Below are 6,000 nucleotides of genomic sequence, written 5' to 3' on the forward strand. Positions count from 1 at the left end.
GATTGGTTGAGCATAATCGGTCTAGTCATTGCAAATCCTCTTATCATCGGACTGAGGAGAACAATAGTCGAAAATCCACGATGTCGCTCGTCTTCTTCCTGCGCAATCTGTAGTCACTGTGAATTCGACTAGTTTAATATTCTACACTGTAACCCCTCGAGAGACATAAAACACCAGACGACAAAAAAGAACGAAATTCTTGCACGGTAGATCTAAGCTTGTGTATACGTATACGAACCGACATGCAAGATCTTCCCGCATCAAGGACGCTATGGGATTGATGCCTACAATAGACAACAAGACAATCCACAATAAGTTCGACTGCAGGTGAAACAATCACCAACCACAGTAACCAACTCAAAGCCACGACTTATGCACTTTTACATTACCCAAAACCAAGACACGCACACACAGAGAGAGAGAAAAAAACAGGAAAGAGAACAAGTTACACGACCCAAGGGCTACCTGCATGAATACTAAGAGCAGAGCCGAGCAGATCCCCTTCGCAAATCCATCCGCTGCATGCTTACGTTACGTCACGTCTAACCCACCTATGTGTGGCGGGCTGGATCTCATCGACATGCATCCCTGAGATGCTAACACTTACGCACTAGTAGCAGTGGTGGTGGTGGTGGTGGTACAGAATACGAATGAGATCTGGATCCTAACATATGGTACTGTACATAGGGAAGTATAGCACAGTGGATTCAACCGATACATAAGTAAACACCTCTCAGCGGGAAAGGCGAGAGCTCTGATTCGCTCTAGTCTTGGTTCTTTTCTTCCTTGATGCAATTTACCCTTCAGTCAGTACCTAGTATTCTTGATCCGAACCCCAAGGCTATACAATACTTTTCTGCTCCACGCATAGCGGGTTAAGCAGTCCAGCTCCTGCTCAGGACCAACCTAACTCAGAAGAATAGAAGAACAACAGCTGCCTCATCGGAACAAAGAAGACACAGACATTCAGCATGAGAAACAGGTACACAGTCCGAACATCCAACACCTCAGACCCAGACCCAAACCAACCCCCGAAGCAACAACAACCAACAAAAAATAGAACAGCAGAAGAGAAGAAGGCACAGAGAGAAGAACATGTCTAGCAGCATGCATCTAAAGTATTCAGAGTACGAGTACAAGTCACCGCCCCTCATTCCCAACCCAGACTCCTTCCTAAGCATGTAAAAGCACTTCCAGAAAGGAAAAGTTCTTTGATGCATGGTGGAAGAAGCAAGGGGGGTGAAGCCCACAGCACAAACCCACCGTAGCCCCCAAAACAACAAGGACAGTCAATTGTCGAGCCTCGACTCAAAGAACCGAGAAAGAGGATGCAAGATAGATGCTTGCTGTTACTGTACTGTACTTGCATGCATGCATAAGCTGCACTGCACTGCACTCCATGCATACATGCATATGTGTGTGGATGTACATGTACAGTAGCTGTACACTGTATACTGTATACTGTATACTGTAGGTGGCGGGAGTTCTTGCTTTTGCGCGGTTGGGTTAGAACCGTTATGGGGGCCACCTAACTATCATTGCACATAGTCAAGAAGCAGTAAGCTACATGGTGTAATCTCGGGTGTGATCGGTCATGCTGGTGCGGATTAAGTCTGCACAGTATGTAGACTGATGAACGCTACCTGGTTTAAAGTCTAGGAGACGAACCCTGGGTGTGTTGTGGGGTACGGATATAGTTGTGTTGGTAAGAGGTGAGCTGGAGTTGTAGACTCATATGCATGCATTTTTATACACTTGAGTTGAAAATGAGGTACAGCTCTCCGATATGCCTACGACTTGGAAGATAACAGGTGCTCTAGTCTGAATATATGCAGCTTCTCCATCACAATATCCTCACGCGCTGCACCTGAATTCCGAAGCACAGGGAGGAAGAGAGCAACACCCTATACACCCAGCATCACCAACCCTTCCAGGCATACCATTGCCTCAACTGTCGCCCGTATCGAACTCACAAAGCCAAGCTATATCAACTACATCCAGTCTTTACGATGACATACTCCCAACTTCAAGGACCCCGAACGGACAAGCTCACATCTTCATACGAGACATGTAGATTAGCGATGTAGGGCAGCCCCCCCCCCTCTTATATATCCTCATCCACCACCCTTTCCACCATCCTGCTGCATGTATGGCCCAACTAGCATCTACTCGGTACATGGATGAAAAGCATAAATGTAAATCCCACATTCACCCGGCCCCCTAATCTTCACAGCAGAAAAGAGATCCACACGCGCGCCCAACAAGCACCCTTCGAATGGCCTTTTAAGCCGATGCAGCAGCGAAGGGAGTCCAACGTTGGAGCAAGCATGCGCGGCAAGCCTTTGTAGTATCATGTTGAGGTCTGAGTTTCGAGGGCTGATAGGTATCATTCCGGTTTCTTGTAGTTTTGGAAGTGGTGATTTATTCTTAAGCTTCTTCCTCTACTAGACATCATTCAATGGTAAGGTAGTTAGTATTCAGTAGAAGTCACTTCCGGGCCTCAGGCAGTCAATCGACTGGCTAGACAGAAACTGTCCAAACCGACCAACTGCAGTCTATAAACAGCACATGACGTTGCCATGGCAAAGGTAAAAAGTACCATCTCCTTATTTTGCGAATATACAGTACTCCCAGAAGATAAGCACGAGAGAGAGGTCTCGCAGTGACCATTCAAGGAGAAGCATTCGACCCTTTCTCCGGTCCTCCAGCTGTCCTCCTACACTACAGATTAAGTAGTAAGCCGTACATCCTCAAGAACAAAGAACACCTCTCCCCAACACGCCCAAACTAAACCTCTGACCTACCTCTAAACTACCTCTGAGCTAATGCATGAAATTCCCAAAAGAACACAGATTTCCACCGCCTCCTCCACCAGTAACATCGACTTCTCCCACCAATTTTCACCTCAGTGGGCCGCTCCGATTTGCCACCTGAGCAACTCCCTCCCCCATAGGGTACGAATTAGGTACATATCTGACTGACCCAGGTACTACTCACGGCGAGGGTACACGCATGTGTAGCTTGCCCCTCACCCTTTCCCCCGCCTCTGGATGCACATCTCAGGGCACTAGTCATCTGGCCATCTATTGTGTATGAGAGGGAGTATGTCGTGGCAGGATCCGACTGGGGTGAGGGATATGACTCTTGATTCGACGCAATCAAGGCACTGTCTTGCTTACAAACAGATCAAGCCTAACTATCTGTGTTACTTGGCCCAGCGTAAACATATGGGTCCTGTTTTTTTATTGTTATTTTCTCTTATGTTTGACGCAGGCTTCGGTTGTACGGTGCAGCGAACTCGTTGAGGATGACCACGCCATGATTCCAGTAATGCGGGCCCCCGATCTCATAGTCGAGCCGGTCAATGAAAGTGGGCCTGACTGGATCGGAATCAGTCAGGTCGTCATACCCTGATTAAGTGCTGTTTGGTCAATCAATCAATCGAGCTAGACACTGCGTGTCATACCGAAATTTGGCGGTATGATGACGGTAAGTTACCATACAGCTGTAATACAGCTTGCAAAGCATGGTACGTTTAGCTCCGTACCGATTGACAGGGTATTCCACACCCTTTCCCCTCCCCAAAGTCCTATCTGCAGTTGCTGCACCTCACCCCCATGTGAGCTGCGTTGTCATGCATGAAGAATCGATCATGTGAGGCTGCCTGGGCCTAATGGGCTTGCCCTTTAAATGGTGACTTGCTGCTCAAGTATCCAGGATGGTGCTTGGACGGTGTTCGGCCATCGAAACGCCAAACGAGAGAGCGAAGAGCCCTCAGAGCTGCACAAATCCAGAATCGATGTGATCCCTCATCATTCGTAACGGTCGGAAAATTCCCAGGCCAGAGCGCGGTAGGTAGTGTTGTCTTCTCGGGCATGATTGAGTGGTGTCCTGTACACCGCATTTTCCACTCACTCCCAAACAGCGCGATTCAGTGGTCCACTTTGTAACTTATCTGTCTCGAACATCAGTCGTGTTTGCCTCCTGCAGGTACTGCCCTGTCCGTTTAGGTGATGCATCGCCGTTGAGCTGGCGTCTTCATTCCCCGCCGGGTGCTGGCTATGAACCACCGCTCATTAAGGTTGCGCCCTTAGGTTTGTCTACTGTGCGCCGGACGATCCAATGCTGGGCGCTCTTCATCTGTCCGACCGTCAATCAATGTAGCGGCTGGCCATGCGCTGCATAGAGGCTCACCCAAAGACTCCCCGGGCCCCATGAATTAATTCAGAATGACCTCAGTCTACTTCGCCCTTTTACTGCTTCGGGTTCATGATTAGCATCATAGCGACGATCACCCCAGATGGCTGGAGATCAAGTTTAATCCGTTCACTGTGGATTGAGTCGTCGGAACCCGATCACGGCAACACTGCTAAGCCAGCTGGACATGGCTGAGTGACGGGGCTGTGGTTCACCAACCAGGGCGATTAGACTAGATGGACAGAAACCCAGCAGGTGGTCCATCGTCTGGCTTAGCGCAGCCTCCCTCCCCGAAGGACCGAGGAACTTTGTGGAAGCATTTCAGGCGCTCAGCAGCTGCTCAACCATTCCACTATATTTCTCACCTTGCCTATCTGGGGCGATCCGCCTTTCGCCGTCAGACACATGGCGGAACTCCAAATTAAGAATGGATACCGGCCTGGAGCTCTGCCCACATTCCATGGACCGGCCATGACACGGACCCCAGACGCAGGCCACAAATCGGAGACCAATGCAAGAAGACCACTCGTACTAGGTCGCGGTCACGGCTGTAGGCTCGAAAGGTACACTAGGTGGGCCTCGTCGTCTGAATTGTAGGTAAACCGGTAAACATTTCCCATCAAAGTCCCGAAACTTGGGACCCTGGGGCGGGCGGGTATGCCGTGTCTGCGTCCATGGAACACTTTCGAGGCATTGAGGGGACTCGCCTTGCTTGCTGTCACGCAGACTGCTTCAAGCGCTGGGAGCAAGCTGCCGCATAGCACAAGCCCCAAGGGAAAGCAGCCGGGTGATTTCCTATTTGTCCGCAGTCATCGGCCCGTCCAAGATAGACTCCACCAGGAGCCTTGTTTGGGACAAATTGAGGCGGAACACGGGAAGTCTGCCCGCATCCTGTCACTGCGCACAACTGGGTCTGGGCCGGTAACATGGTGTGACATTCGCTGCCTGCTCACAATCAAACGGTCTTGTTGGTGGGTACATACTGTACTTTCCCTTCGTGCTTCAGAGATAGCTGGGGAGTTAGTCCCTCCAATTCAATTCCAAATCTTGACCTTCCCTGAGAATTGCTTTTTCTCGGCACCTAAAACCATTCTGAGTGGCCACGTTTGGTTGTGACAGGGCTGCCTGTAACTTCGCGTCTACAGGTACCGTAAATACCGTAGGTAAGGTAGCTGATAACTCACTTGACAGGTGATAGCTCCAATGAGTGGGGACATGCTTGGTGGTGAATACCCAATAAATAATATACCCACTCCGGAAACCTGAGGGCTCGAATCGCTCAATAAACGAAGGGGCGCATGTATGCATCATGTTCCTTTTCTGGACCGTTAGAGACCATGGACGCGGACATATTTCTGAATTCCCAGAAGTAGACGCTAATAATTGGCACGACACGCAGCAACTTCTGCAGCAAAACTGGAGAAATTCCCGGGCCCAGACTCTAGATCGATTCGAGTCGGAGTCGATAGATGCCATCCAGTTAGTGTGTGTTATTTAGTGCTAGCAATCGGTGTGTTCGACCGTCGACGACTGCTTTGGCACGGAAGTGGTGGCCCGATGGGCAGTTATCCACTCCCCTTCCCCCTCGCCCTCTGGCCTTAGGGCCCTAAGTCGAAACTGGGATGGCTGACCCAGCTCGACCCACTGACCATGAGGAGCTGCTGCTGCTGGAGAAGGAGCGGGACAGCAAAAAATCGCGTTTTTCAGTGAGGTTCGTGTGGGGTTTGTCTTGGCAACCGTGTGCCACGCACCAACTGATCAGCCGTCACACTCAAGTCGACTTCCCTATCTCCCCCTCAGTGC

This window comes from Aspergillus aculeatus, assembly GCF_001890905.1.
Source record: "Aspergillus aculeatus ATCC 16872 unplaced genomic scaffold ASPACscaffold_2, whole genome shotgun sequence".
Classification (NCBI taxonomy): Eukaryota; Fungi; Ascomycota; class Eurotiomycetes; order Eurotiales; family Aspergillaceae; genus Aspergillus; species Aspergillus aculeatus.